Raw genomic sequence first — 14,994 nt, forward strand, 5'->3', positions numbered from 1 at the left:
GCACAGCCTGGCAAGAACAATTCTAAGATGGCCCCAAGATTCCTTTCCAGTGATGCACATGCCCTGTACATGCTATTCCTTCTACCTGGAACGTCCTTCCCTCTTCCTTTAGCCAATTTCCACTCATCGTTCAAGACCAGTTCAATGTGAAGAACTTCCTGACACCTACACCCAACCAGTCAGACCCTCTCTGGAGACCTGGAATCTAGCAGTAACAGCGGGACAGCAGCAAGGGTAGAGTGTATTCCCACATCAGCAGCGTCCAAGGGCGACTGTGCAGAGGTTTTGGCACCAAGACCACCTGGTACAGCCCAGCTCCTGCTTTCCTGAACCTCTTCTTCAGGCTTCCCTTGTCCCATGACCTCCCTGGTATCCTTCTAACACACTGCTCTTATTTCAAGCAGCCAAGTCAGTTTCTGCAGCTACCACTTTAAGTACCCAGAGGTTGCCCTGTCTCCCCAGCATTGAGTTCCTGGCTATCAGGGGTTGTGGAAAGAATCGTAGTTACACAGAGGGTCATTATAAGAGGCCATCCTTACCACGACCCAACATTCTGGAGGATGGGGCATGGGACAGACACCTGTGCAGCCTCACCTGAGATGTCTGGGCTGGAGGGTAAGGCAAGCATTGACAGCTCTTGCTTGACAAGGAGCTGCTATTCCCATTTTACAGAGGGGAAATGCTAAGAGGCTAAGCTCAGAGCCACAGAACGGGCGAAAAGCAGAGGGCCAGGTCATTGCAAACTCGTGCTCATTTAATCTTCCGCGGGCTCCTCCATAGGCAGGGCAGTGACCTCGCTGTCTTTCTCACCGGGTGTCCTCTGTGTCCACACTGCCTGGCGTAGCATAGACAGCGCTCGGGTGTCCTCTGTGTCCACACTGCCCGGCATAGCATAGACAGCGCTCAGCACGTGCTCACTGGCACGCGCGCGGATCCTCCCATGGGGCCCAGGAGCGTGGTATTATCAGCAGCTGCATTTAGCAGATGGAGAGGTGAGAGGACTGCCCCAAGGTCATCCACTTGCGACGTGGGGGGGTCCGGACGCGACGCCAGACCGGGCATACTCCAGAACCCAGGTTTGTCCTTCGGCCCGCGCGGGGTCCGGGATGATGGAAAACTTCACAAGACCCTTACTGGGTGGTTTCGGACCGAGCTCCCCAAGAGCAGCCGGGGCGGTGAGGGGGTGGCAGGTGCACGAGTGGGTTTCTAGGTGACAGAAGAGGCGAGCGAGGGATGCCCGGAGGAACCGAGCTGTGCCGGACGCAACCCAACGTGGGCCGAACTGGGCCAAGCCAGATCGTGTAAGCGACTGGACCAGGGCTCGGTGGGGCTAACTTGCGATCCCACGTTGTTCCACCTGCGGAAATAGCACAAGCAAGTGCCGAGTGCGGCCGAGCGAGTGGGTGGGGCCAAGCGGGGCCTAGAGGAGCTGAGCGGGAGGACGGAACTAGTGGGCGGGGCCGAGAGGGTGGGCGGAGCGGGTGGGGTGGAGCCGAGTGGAGCCGAGTGCAGCCGAGCGTGTGGGCGGTGCCAATCGGGGCCTAGTGGAGCCGAGCGGGGGGCGGAGCTAGTGGGCGGGGCCGAGGGTGGAGCCGAGCGGAGCTGGGGGGTGCGCAGAGCGGGTAGGACTTTCCTGAGGTGATGGGACTGGGTAGGCTGCTCTGGAAATCCTGCAGTGTGTCGCCTTTGGAACCCGCGCTTTCAAACCCAAGGGAAAAAAGCGGGACTCTTGGGTTCCTCCGCTCGAGGTGTAGCCTCAGACGGGAATGTCTCCATTGGCGGCCTCAGTTTCCCCATATCTACAATGCGGGCCCCGGAGAGAGGAGGAAGACGCTGGGGTGGGCAGCCTCTCTTAGGCCCTCCCACCGACGGGACGGTGCGACTTTTCATACACTCGTGGGATTGGATGTTGCGTCTTCCGTTGGGGTCCGTCGGGTCCGGCTCACCTCGCAGGGGTTCCTTGGGGCCTGGGGAAAGGATCGTATATGGGGGAGTCGGGCCTTTGCCAGGGGCTGAGCCTCACTGTTTCCATCTGTAAGGTGAGGAAAACGAGGCTCCTGTGAAGCCAAGCCCCAACAGGAAAATTCTCAAAAACGAGATTTGGGGACGGATGAGGGAGGGGATCTGTATTTTGACAGTGTTATCATGTAGTCTCACATATGGAAAAATACCAGCCTTTTATTTTTTAATGACAACTATTATGCTCCAGGCATTGTTCTAGGCAGTGGGGTTATCGGTGTGAGCCAGTCAGCCAGTAACCCCCGCATTCCACTAGGAGGCTGCTGTTGCAGGGGTCTGGCCCAGGAACTCAGCAGTGAGCATAAGCATGATCCCTTAGGTGTCTGATCCTCAGTCACAGGCCATGCCTATTTGCCTGCACTGAATTATTCTAAAACGCACATATGAGCATGCCACCTAGCTGCCAGAAATAGTGCAGTGCCCATCAGATAACAGGTCTCCTTCAGGAGCTGCTCTAGCCTGCTTCTGCACTTGCATCTCCCCGTCCCTCCCGCAGGTTTTCAGGAAAGCCAGCCTGCTTAACCCGGTCTCCAACCCTCCCTCCCGTTTTTTTCTTCTCTTGTAGTGCCCAGCTCCAAATTAGACACGAGATGGCGCCAGAACTTCTTTTAAGGCTTTCTCTAATGGCCACTGAGTACTGGCCTACCTGTGAACTGGCTTGGTTGTTAGAGCTTTTAGAAAGCCCCTTAGCACTTGTTCTGTACAACTCTTAATGAGTTTTATGTATTAAATAAATTTTCCAGATATGAAAGGAAAAGAGTATTATGACATTAGCACCCAGAATGTGTCAGTGCCATGTTCTGCTCCTTGGAGAGCAGGTCACACAGTTTTACTCAGAAGCCAGGTACGGGTCTGAGTTCACCCACAGCCTCTTCCTACAGGTGTTGTTGCCAGGATGCTTTAAGGAACTTGGCCACGGTTGGAGACTTTCCTTCTCTTCGCTAGGCTCTGACGTTCATAAGCCAAGAAACAGAATTTAGTCAGAAGGATTTTTTTCCAGAACCCTATTTATTTTCCACCCAAGCTAGTAGAAGGTAAAAATCAGACATTACTTGGCCTGGTTTCTTAGCAAAATTTCTTTCATTTCAAATGTATGAGATTGCAGGCCCCTTCCTACTTTAGGAGGGGCCACAAAATGATATTTTGTCCCAAATCAAGAGAGATGTGACCTGGTCTTTTCTGGCAGCACCTGAGGGGACATGCCATCCTTTACAGATGAATGTCCTACAAGGACAATCCATTAGTGGGGAAATTGTAGAATAATAGAAATAGTTATTATTTTACCTCACCCTTTAAAGTTTATATGTGTATTTGTGGCCATGTAATGTAATGTACCCAGTAAATCCATTGTACTCATCAGGCCTGTGTTTTTCCAGATGAAGAAAAGATTGCCACAGAACAAATGGCCAAGAGTCTTGTTGGGTTCTCCCAGGATCTTTGAGCCCAGGGGGAATCACTGAGATCTGAGAGGTCCCATTTAGGAATGTCTCCTTCAGGGTTTTGTCTTTTTCTACATCTCAGTCTTGGTTTCTTTAAAAATTGTGCTCATAATCCTTACCTCATGGTCTTGTGATAATTCAGTGAGATCTTGTGTGTGAAAAGGTTTTGAAAGCTGCGATGTCAATGGCTGCATAAACAGGGCCACTCTTAGACTGTACAACACCTTTGGGCACCGTGGAAAAGGCACCCTTTCTCCTGGTGGACCCAAACATGTGCCAGGGTGCATGGCTTGGTGAGTTGAGCTTGGCTGGATTTCAGCCCCACTTGCTCACTTGGCCAGGCATGCTAGGGCGCAGTCTACACAAGGGATGTGGCAGCCCTGTGGATCAAGTCCAAGTTCATACAGAAGAGCCTGCCCTGAATGCCTCTCCCTTGCACACACCCTGTGTTTCGATTAAACCAAAGCCATCAGTGGCTTGAGAGCAAAGATCATCTCACCAGTCTGTGCCCTTGCACCTGTGTGTACCTCTGGCTTGTATGTGACTTCCCTTACTCCAGATGATCTTGGTAAACTCCCACCCAACCATTAAGATCCACCTTAAGCAAATCTTTATGTCTTCCTGATTTGAGCACTTCTTCCTTTATGTCCCTGCTCCCCACCCCCATTTGAACCCACACCCTTGTCCTAGTCATGATTAAATTAATCTGTTCTGTTTTCCTCTTCTGCTAGTTTTGGACAAAGAAGAAGAAACTGAGACCCAGAGAGTGGACTACCTTGGATCTAGGGAAGTCTGTCTTCAGCAGATGGGATTGTTAATGCCTCATAGTTCCTTGTAAGGAGTAGCCACTCTGTGAATAAATTGGAGACTATGGTGCTGCTCAAGCTAAAAAGCATGACTGATTCACTTCCTGGTGCCTGGTTTGCATCGCGGTCCTTCTGATGGGTGCTGGAAGTATCTGTGGACTGACTTACTGACCATGTCTCACAGTTCCCTTCCTGCCCTAGCCCTGCATGAAGGCCATAGACATGAGGGAAGTATGGAGGTGAACGAGGGACGGGCAGTTGGTGGATAGACAGGACACTTCTGAAGCAAGATGAGGGGAATGCAGGAATTGTCTTCTAAATTGTTATCTACAGCTGAAATAATATACATATTTCTTTTTTTCATTTATTGAAACATAATGGATTGTACCTATCTCTGGGGTACAGTGTTGATTATCAATACCTGTGTGCAATATGTGATACTCAAATCAGGATAATTAGTATATTCAACATTATACAGTGTAATCATTTCTTGTTGCCCTTTACCAATTTTTTGCTAACCTCCTCTTGCTCCCCGTTTCCTATCTCTGGGGGCCTCAGTTCTCTTCTCTCCTTTTAAAAGTTCAATTAATAATTCTGATTGTTGTATCTTTCAATATACATATTTCTTATCCTTTGGAAAAATTAAAATATTGCAGAGTAGGCTGAAGTTCACTTTGTCTGGAATCTGCTATTCTAAGTGGACTATTATCTGCCTGTGGTTCATGTGTGTCTTTTAGAGTACATGCTAGCTGCAGTGCCAGAATAGCTTCCAAATCTCAGTTGCTTAACATAAAAGGAGTTTATTTCTCACTTACTGCACAGTGTGATATGGTTGGGAAGTGACTCTGGAAAGTGTCTCAGTGTCTGGGCACAAAGGACTTATGACTCTGTCAACTCCTTACCCCCTGCTTCTCATCTGTGAGAGGAAAATTGAGTGAGACATTCTGGGGGCTCTGCTAGAGGTAGCATATATTAATTCCTTCCATATTTCAACAGTCAGGACTCAGTCACATGGTCTTAAAGTCTGGCAAAGGAGACTGGGAAATGTAGTCTTGTGTGAGGAGGACTTGTGCGCATCTAGCAGATCTTGCCACAACAGGCATGCGTGTCAGTAGAATATCTGTTCTATAACATGTCGGCATGACTAGGTAGTAGCAGAATAAAAGTGCTTGGATTTGGGATATACATTATTTCGGCTCTAAAGTAGGAGGGCTTGCTGGTGGATAGATGTGGGAAGTTAAGGGGCAAAAGAAACCAAAGATGATTCCTGAGGTTTTGGTTTGTGCAACACAGGGGTTTAGTGGTATCTTATACTGGACGGAGAAGGAGACTTGGGGCAGGAAGAACATTGTTTAGTTCTGGTTTTGGTTTTTGGTTTTTTTGAGAGGTGGTGATTTTTTTCCATTGTTAAGTTTGAGATAACTGTTAGATACCCATGTGGAGAGGTCTGCAGATCAGAGGAGAGGACAGAGAAGTGGGAGGCACAGACATGTGGACATTATTTAATGCCATGAGACTGAGGATGATAATGAGGAAGAGGATGCAGACAGAGAAGCATGGAGAGCTTCACTCTGAGTCTGGGGCCACACCAACATTCAGAGATAAAGAAGAGGAGAAATCTATGAAGGAAACAGAGAAAAGGCATCTGGTTAGGTGAATGAAAAACCAGAGGAATGTATTGACATCGTTCTCAGAGAAGAGATGATTTCAAAAAGAAAGGTGGGACCACCTTGCACTGAAGACCACTGAGAAAGTGAGCCATAGGGTGACCAAGAAGGGACCATTAGATTTGGTACCATGGAGGTTACTGATGCTCTCAATGGAACCAGTGTCTTCCAGGTAGTGGGGACTGAAGTCAGTTGGGTGAGTTATAGGAGAATGGGAGTTGAGAAGTGGAGGGAACAGCTATAGATACTTTTTATTGTGATTAAGGAGAATGAGATGAAAGGACACCCACCCAGGATATTAACAATGATGGTGCCTCAATGTGGGGGTGGGCTAATTCTGTAGAGTCTGTATTTTTCTCTCATTTGTGGCCACTGAAATCTGTTTTGTTACCATACTGGTCAGCTAAAAGTTGCAGACAGATTTTTTAAAAAGGCATAGAACTAATAAGTTTCTTAGACTGCTGGGGGTGGTGTGTGTGTGTTGGAGTGTGCCTTCAGCACTTGGAGAGGCAGTTTATAACCCTGTTGTAGTCTTTACTTCCTGCTTGTGTGAAGCTTCACGGCCAACCACAGGTGAGAACTCAGGGCCCTGTCAGGTATTTCCTAGCATCTCTACAGCCCTGAGTGTGCATACCTTCCTATGCACGCTCCTGGCCTTTGAGATCCCCCAGAATTCAGAGCCCCATGGACAGCTCATTCCCCAGAGTTTACTTTTTAAGTTTTCATGGTTAACTTGTTGTTTACCCCAAGTATTATCACCACCTCAGGCAACTGTGATATTAAACAATCGCTGCTGATTGTTTTTGACAAATGCCCCCAGAGAAAAGGCTATTCACACTGGGTGAGGTCTGAGTAAAGTACAACAGAGAGAAAACCTTTGCATGGGGTTTTCTCAGGCTCTTGAAGGTAGATGAAATACAGGCAGTTCTCTTGGAGTGGGGTTTTGGAAGTGTTCCAACCCTGTTCTTTCTCCTCCGGTGGCTGCTAGGCTGCAGATGTTCACCATGATTGCTGGCTCTTGATTTGTAAAGGTGGAGAGCAGAGGTAGGTGGAGAGCAGAGGTAAGAGTACAGCAATTTAAATGCCAAAGAAACCCTATTCTTACCAATATTCAGGCATTTTGTTGAATAAATTCTGTCCCGATTCTGAAAGAGTTGTTTTTAACAATTTTTAGCAATGTTCTCATTGCTTTTATGGAGTAGGGGACTTATGGAGGTCCTTATTCTGCCTTCTGCCCTTCTGGCATCTCTCTAGCTGCTTATTCTAGTAACTCCATCTCCTGTCCAGTCCTCTTTGTGCTTACTCTACATTTTGTGTGCTTTTTCATTTTTTTCTCCTCTGTCTTCTGTTTGCTTTACTGGCTTTCTTCATAATCCAAGATCATATTTGAAATCATTCAAACATTCTCTTCCCCAAATTGTCCATTTCTGTACTAATTGCCTTATGACAGGTACTTTTTCAGGTAGACAAGAGGTCATTTACACTTGAGCTCTCTTTAGATCTAGGAGACTAGTGTTAAAGAATAAAACTTCAACAAATTTTGTTTAAAGATTTAATTGGCTTTATTTTAGTGAGTCATGAATCAGGCAGCATCTTGTTTAAAAAATAGAAGGAGGTCTGTTGGGCATGGCAGAACTGTTGGTTTTTGTAAGGCAGCTTAAGCAGGAATGAGGAAACAGCACAATACAAAAAAAGCAGATTGGCTAACATAAGGTTACTTCAAGTTACTTTCTGCCATGGGTTGAATGTCCCCCCAAGACTTATTCCCCACTCTGACAGTGTAAAGAGGGTGGGAAGTCCTGTTCTGGTAATTGAAAGGTGGGGCTTTGAAGGGGGACTAGATTGTAGGACCATGCCATAGTGAGTGGATTAAAAATGGTGGTCAGGGCCATGGTTCAGAGGGCTTTAAAAGAAGAGGGAGAAGAGTTTGTCTCTCTCTCTCTCTGCTGCACCATTTTTGAAATGTGATACCCTGCCATCATTGTCACCACCACCAAGGACTTCACCAGATGTGTTCCCTGGACTTTGGACTTCCCAGGCTCAGAAACTGTAAGCAATATATTTCGTTTTCTTACAAATTACCCAGTTCTGGGTATTTTGTAATAAGCAACAGAAATGGACTAATACACTTTCCTTGTATGTGTTAAAGCACAGGGGGTCTTCCTTGTCATGTTGGCTCAGATTGATTGTGTTCTTTTAGATTGGTTACTGTAAATCTCCTAGTTTTTGGAGAACTGTCCAGTTTGAGAACTTTTCTGTTTTTTAAAGTTTCAGTTTGGGGCCGGCCCGTGGCTCACTCGGGAGAGTGCGGTGCTGATAACACCAAGGCCCCGGGTTCGGATCCCATATACGGATGGCCGGTTCGCTCACTGGGTGAGCGTGGTGCTGACCACACCAAGTCAAGGGTTAAGATCCCCTTACCGGTCATCTTTTAAAAAAAATAAAAAAATTAAAAAAATAAAGTTTCAGTTTGATTATGTGACACTTAGCCTAAGTGACCCCATTTTGGTTTGGTCTGTTGGAGCCTAGTGCAGGATCTCAGTCTCAGACAATGGCTTCTCATAAGTTTTATCTAATACTAGACATGAAACCAGAGTATCAAGCACACAACAGGGCTTTTCTTAACAAGGTTATTGCTAGGTTGATTATAAGGATATTCTTAAGGAATAACTCTGTACAATTTATAAAAAGGGGAATTTGAAACCAATTGCATTATGGAGAAATGAAATGATAATTAGAAAACCAATTCCAGGGCTGGCCTGTGGCTCACTCGGGAGAGTGTGGTGCTGATAACACCAAGGCCATGGCTTCAGATCCCTATATAGGGATGGCCAGTTAGCTCACTGGCTGAGCATGATGTTGACAACACCAAGCCAAGGATTAAGATCCCCTTATTGGTCATCTTTAAAAAACAAAAAAGGAAAAGAAAAGAAAACCAATTCCATCTATAAAAGTAAAATTAAAAACTAATTTCCATCTGAGTTCAGAGCTTATTCCCCATCCCGTAAAAATATCCCATAGTTATTTGAGGACATTTGAAGTGTAGTTTTGATACAGATGAGAGAAATTATGCTAGCAAGAAATCTTATGAACACAACGAATGTGGGAAATTATTTGTAAAAGCTCACCCCTTGCAGGAGTAGAACTTTCTGGATATAATCAGTGTGGGACAACCTTCAGTCATACCCAACCATGTAAGACATCAAGAGATTCATAGTGGAGATATTCCTGTAAGTTCGATAAATGTAGCAACATCTTCACTAGAAAATACCCTTCATTGTAGAGCAGAGAAGTCATACTGGAGAGATTCCTTTGATTTTAATCAAAGTGAGAAGCTATAATGCCAGGAGTTAAAACTCTTTAATAACCAAAAATTTGTAGAGATGATAATCCTTGTTAATATAATGAGTACATCAAAGCTTTCTTCAATGAATCACACTTCATTGTACATCAGAGGAACTATATAGGGAAAAACTTTGAATTAGATTCCCAGGGCTGCTGTGACAAACGACCACAAACTGGGTGGCTTAAAACAATGGAAGTTTATTCTCTCCTAGTTCAGGAGGCCAGAAGTGAGAAACAAAGGTGTTGTGGGGGGTTCCTTCTGGAGGCTCTGAGTAGGAAGCTGTGCTAGGCTTCTCTCCTAGATGTGGTGGGGGCCAGTAATCCTCAGAATTCCTTGCGGAGTAGCTGCATCACCCTGATCTCTACCACCATCCTCACATGCCTTTCTCCCTGTGTCTCTGTGTGTTATCTACTGTTCTTATAAGGAAACCAGTCATTGCATTTAGGGCCACCATAATTTAGTATGACCTTATCTTAACTAAGTACATCTGCAAGGGTCCTATTTCTGAATAAGATCATGTTCTGAAGTTCTGCATGCACATGAATTTGGGGGAGAAATATTCAACCCATTACAAACCCTGTGAATGTAGTAAATATGGGAAGCCCTTTACCTAGAGCTCAATTTATGTTCAACAATAGTAAGAAGTCCTATGAATGCAAACAGTGTGGGAAATTCTTCAACTATAAATAGTCCGTCTTTAGATACTAGAGAATTCATACTGGAGAGAAATCCCATAATTAGTGTGGAAAAACTTTCCAAAATAGCTTATTTTTTATTTAATATATGAAAACTCCTAAAGCATAATAAATCTCTTTAATGGAATCAATGCATTAAAGCTTTTAGATGCCTCACTAACCACAGGGAATACATTTTGAAGGGAAACCTTATGATTATAATGTCACAAAGCCTTCAGCTGCAAAGCAGACCTCATTTAGACCTCAAATAATTCATACTGGAAAAAACCTTACTGATGTGTTATTCATCAGACTGTATTAAAATACGTGAGTTACTTAACTTATAAGAACACATACGTGTGGATAAACAGTGTATGAGAACTCATACAGGTGAAAACCAATTTGGAGAAACCAACTGGAAAAGAAACCTCTTTGTACATCACTAAATTCATCTTGAGTACAAATCTAATTATTTTATTAATTTCAAAATGTGAAACCCATATAAACATATTCTAATAAATTGATATTATCAGATACCAAACTAAAAAGAAAAACTTAAAAGCTTTATAACTCTTCAGGGTACAGTTTATAATTTTTTGCATGGTAAATTAAATAATTCAGGTAGGATAGTGAAAATTCACATGCATTTAAATGGAATAGGAACTTAATAGGGTATTATTCACAGTCCCTATGTTCTTAATATCTTCTGTTATTTAAACTAACAAATTAGGAGGGACACATTTTTGTGAGGGTCATGTACCTCATTTTATCAAAGCAAAATTGGTATCAGTTGTAAAACACACCATTGTTTATGTACCACTAAGACTTTCATTTAAAATTTTCAATTGAATTATGGCATTTCATTGATTATATGTTGCATTATGATTCGGAGATGCTGAGATGTGGGGGGATAAGCAAACTTGGAGTCTTCAAACTATTTTACAATTCAGTAATATTTCCTTAGGTGGGGAGAAAAAAGCACAAATTTACAAGATCAAATCTTTTCCCTTTTCCCCAAATCTTGTGCTGAAATAGTAAATTTCACTTATTTTGCTTTTTTAAAATTCATGTTTGAATGCTGACATGGGATATAAAAAAGTCTGATATTTTTAACATCTGTATGGTATAGGTTTGGCATTTGTCAATTGTGTTTCCCTCTTAAAATTGATCACATATTCCCATTTCTTCATATATTCAATAATTTTGAATTGTGTTTAGACTTTGTTCTGTTGTGTTCTGAGCCCTGTTATACAACTCTTGAGATAGTTTTTTGTCTTGGAAGATAATCAACCTCGTATGGTTCAGTCTGTGTACCTGTTTCATCTTCTGTGTGTATTTACATCTCAGCTATGTTGATTTAGGTCTCTCTCACATGTGCTCAGGGGTTAGGCTGAGACTTTTGCAGGGACAAACTCAGAATTGTGGACTCCCCTTCTCTGATGGTCTCCCCGTTGGGATTCCTTCCCATACTATCTGGCTCTCAAAGGCTGCTTCTCCTATTTTCTCCGGCCAGAAGGACATGAGATTTGTTATGTCCTTGAGAGAGGAAAAAAGCCAGAGGAAAAAAGCCACGAAAGAAGAGAAATGGGAAACTAAGCCCCATATAGGATGCATCAGAATATTTTTTCTCCTTCTGCAATGTCTGCTTTTGTTTACTTTTCAAAGTCCTCAGGTCATTGTCTTTTACATGCTGTCCAAAGATTTTAGCTATAATCAGCAAGAGGAACGTGTTCCACCATAGCAGAACTAGAACTCTTCCATTGAGTTTTAATTTAAGTTTTTAAAATTTTCATTTCATTTCTAGAATTTATAGAATTTTCTAGAACTATGTTTACAGTTATTTTTATAGCTGTTTAATTTTTGCTTATGTTTTAAGTCACATACTTATTTCTAAATATTTGTCATGCTTATATCGCGTAAATGGCTATTTCAGTATATGGACTGTTAGAGACCTAGTTCTTTCTTCTTTCATTTCTACAGAAATTAGATTTTTGAATGTTCTGAAAATTTAGATTTTGCACTGACATATAGCTGATTTTACACTTGGAAATTTTTTGAGAATGAATTATTATTTGCCTCTTCCTTGCTCTTGAGGACTAACAAGTTGAGATGAGATATTCTTTTTTTTTTTTTTTTTTTTTTTTTTAAATTTTATTTTGTCGATATACATTGTAGCTGATTAATGCTCCCCATCACCAAAACCTCCCTCCCTTCTCCCTCCCCCCTCCCCCCAACCATGTCCTTTCTGTTTGTTTGTTGTATCAACTTCAAATAATTGTGGTTGTTATATCTTCTTCCCCCCCCCCGGTTTGTGTGTGTATGTTTGTATGTGTGTGTGTGAATTTATATATTAATTTTTAGCTCCCACCAATAAGTGAGAACATGTGGTATTTCTCTTTCTGTGCCTGACTTGTTTCACTTAATATAATTCTCTCGAGGTCCATCCATGTTGTTGCAAATGGCAGTATTTCATTCGTTTTTATAGCTGAGTAGTATTCCATTGTGTAGATGTACCACATTTTCCGTATCCACTCATCTGATGATGGGCATTTGGGCTGGTTCCAACTCTTGGCTATTGTAAAGAGTGCTGCGATGAACATTGGGGAACAGGTATACCTTCGACTTGATGATTTCCATTCCTCTGGGTATATTCCCAACAGTGGGATGGCTGGGTCGTATGGTAGATCTATTTGCAATTGTTTAAGGAACCTCCATACCATTTTCCATAGAGGCTGCACCATTTTGCAGTCCCACCAACAATGTATGAGAGTTCCTTTTTCTCCGCAGCCTCGCCAGCATTTATCGTTCAGAGTCTTTTGGATTTTAGCCATCCTAACTGGGGTTAGATGGTATCTCAATGTGGTTTTGATTTGCATTTCCCGGATGCTGAGTGATGTTGAGCATTTTTTCATATGTCTGTTGGCCATTTGGATATCTTCCTTAGAGAAATGCCTACTTAGCTCTTTTGCCCATTTTTTAATTGGGTTGCTTGTTTTCTTCTTGTAAAGTTGTTTGAGTTCCTTATATATTCTGGATATTAATCCTTTGTCAGATGTATATTTTGCAAATATTTTCTCCCACTCTGTTGGTTGTCTTTTAACTCTTTTAATTGTTTCTTTTGCTGTGCAGAAGCTTTTTAGTTTGATATAATCCCATTTGTTTATTTTTCCTTTGGTTGCCCGTGCTTTTGGGGTCGTATTCATGAAGTCTGTGCCCAGTCCTATTTCCTGAAGTGTTTCCCCTATGTTTTCTTTAAGAAGTTTTATTGTCTCAGGGTGTATATTTAAATCCTTAATCCATTTTGAGTTGATTTTAGTATATGGTGAGAGGTATGGATCTAGTTTCATTCTCCTGCATAACGATATCCAGTTATCCCAGCACCACTTGCTGAAGAGGCAGTCCCTTCCCCAGTGAATAGGCTTGGTGCCTTTGTCAAAGATCAGATGGCAGTAAGTGTGAGGGTTGATTTCTGGATTCTCTATTCTATTCCATTGGTCAGTGTGTCTGTTTTTATGCCAGTACCATACTGTTTTGGTTATTATAGCTTTGTAGTATAGCTTAAAGTCAGGTAGTGTTATGCCTCCAGCTTTATTTTTTTGGTTGAGCATTGCTTTGGCTATTCGTGGTCTTTTATTGTTCCATATAAATGTCTGAATAGTTTTTTCCATTTCTGAGAAAAATGTCTTTGGAATTTTGATGGGGATTGCATTGAATTTGTATATCACTTTGGGTAGTATGGACATTTTCACTATGTTGATTCTTCCAATCCAAGAGCATGGGATATCTTTCCATCTTCTTGTATCCTCTCTAATTTCTCTCAGCAGTGGTTTGTAGTTCTCATTATAGAGATTTTTCACCTCCTTGGTTAAATCAATTCCTAAGTATTTTATTTTTTTGGTGGCTATTGTAAATGGGCAGGCTTTCTTGATTTCTCCTTCTGCATGTTCACTATTGGAGAAAAGAAATGCTACTGATTTTTGTGTGTTGATTTTGTATCCTGCTACTGTGCTGAAATCATTTATCAATTCCAACAGTTTTTTTGTAGAGGTTTTAGGCTGTTCGATATATAGGATCATGTCATCTGCAAACAGGGACAGTTTGACTTCATCTTTTCCAATCTGGATGCCCTTTGAGATGAGATATTCTGAATCACATGCATTTGTTAAATTTGAAGTCCAAACTAATAAGAAGGGAAACCTTTGTCACAACCAGATCCAAGGCAGGGAGGGACTGGTTTCCAATGTCTCCTTTGCCACTTGTCACATTTTATCTACTCTACACTTTCCTTAAATGTCATACTTAGTGTTGCCTCTTTATTCCAACTTCCCACCTGCTGTGGGCCTAAGGCTTGTGCCCTGCCCTGGCAGACCAGGTAAATATCAATCATCTGAGTTATCACTAAATGCCTCAAGGGCAGCTCAGGCTTTCCAGTTTGCAGATTAATCTGGTCTTAAATTATTCTTTATATTTGAATGCTCTGATTAGATTTACTTGGTAAACATTACTAGGTATTTACAGGGGCATTTGTCTTAATTAATCCAGACTTTAGAGCAGGAGATTTTCAGACTTACTACTCTGTGGTATCTCCCAGAGCAACAATATCCACATTATATATGTGAGAAACAAGGTCCTCAGACTCAATCACAAAGATAATGTATTACAGAAAAAAAGCTTGTTTTGTGAGAAATCATGACTTTGTGATGCTTGTATTCTGTGTTGTTTCTAGTATTGTGTTATAACAATAATATTTTTAAGGATTTGATTACAGTGTTAAAACTGAACACCACAATTTGAACACCACAATTGTCATAATAGTAAGGGGATTCTTCAATGGTTAGAATTTTTAACCTTCTGGTTTCCAAAGGTCACATGTAGTAGGAAAGATTTGAATTTATGTTCTATTGTGCCTCTCTTTGCTTACTTTATTTTTGAGTTTATATATAATCTATAGGTTTTTCATAAGGGTTTATATAGTTTGCAAGTATGAGGGTACTTCAAAAAGTTCATGTAAAGATTCATATTATCTTTTAATTCTATTAGCCT

At 42.4% G+C, this 14,994-nt stretch overlaps 1 pseudogene; it reads right to left on the reverse strand.

Moving 5' to 3' along the window:
• Nucleotides 1-754: 754 nt before the first annotated feature.
• Nucleotides 755-14,994, reverse strand: part of LOC134390145 (vomeronasal type-1 receptor 90-like) — a 30,409-nt pseudogene continuing 16,169 nt past the window's right edge.

This window comes from Cynocephalus volans, chromosome 11, assembly GCF_027409185.1.
Source record: "Cynocephalus volans isolate mCynVol1 chromosome 11, mCynVol1.pri, whole genome shotgun sequence".
Taxonomy (NCBI): Eukaryota; Metazoa; Chordata; class Mammalia; order Dermoptera; family Cynocephalidae; genus Cynocephalus; species Cynocephalus volans.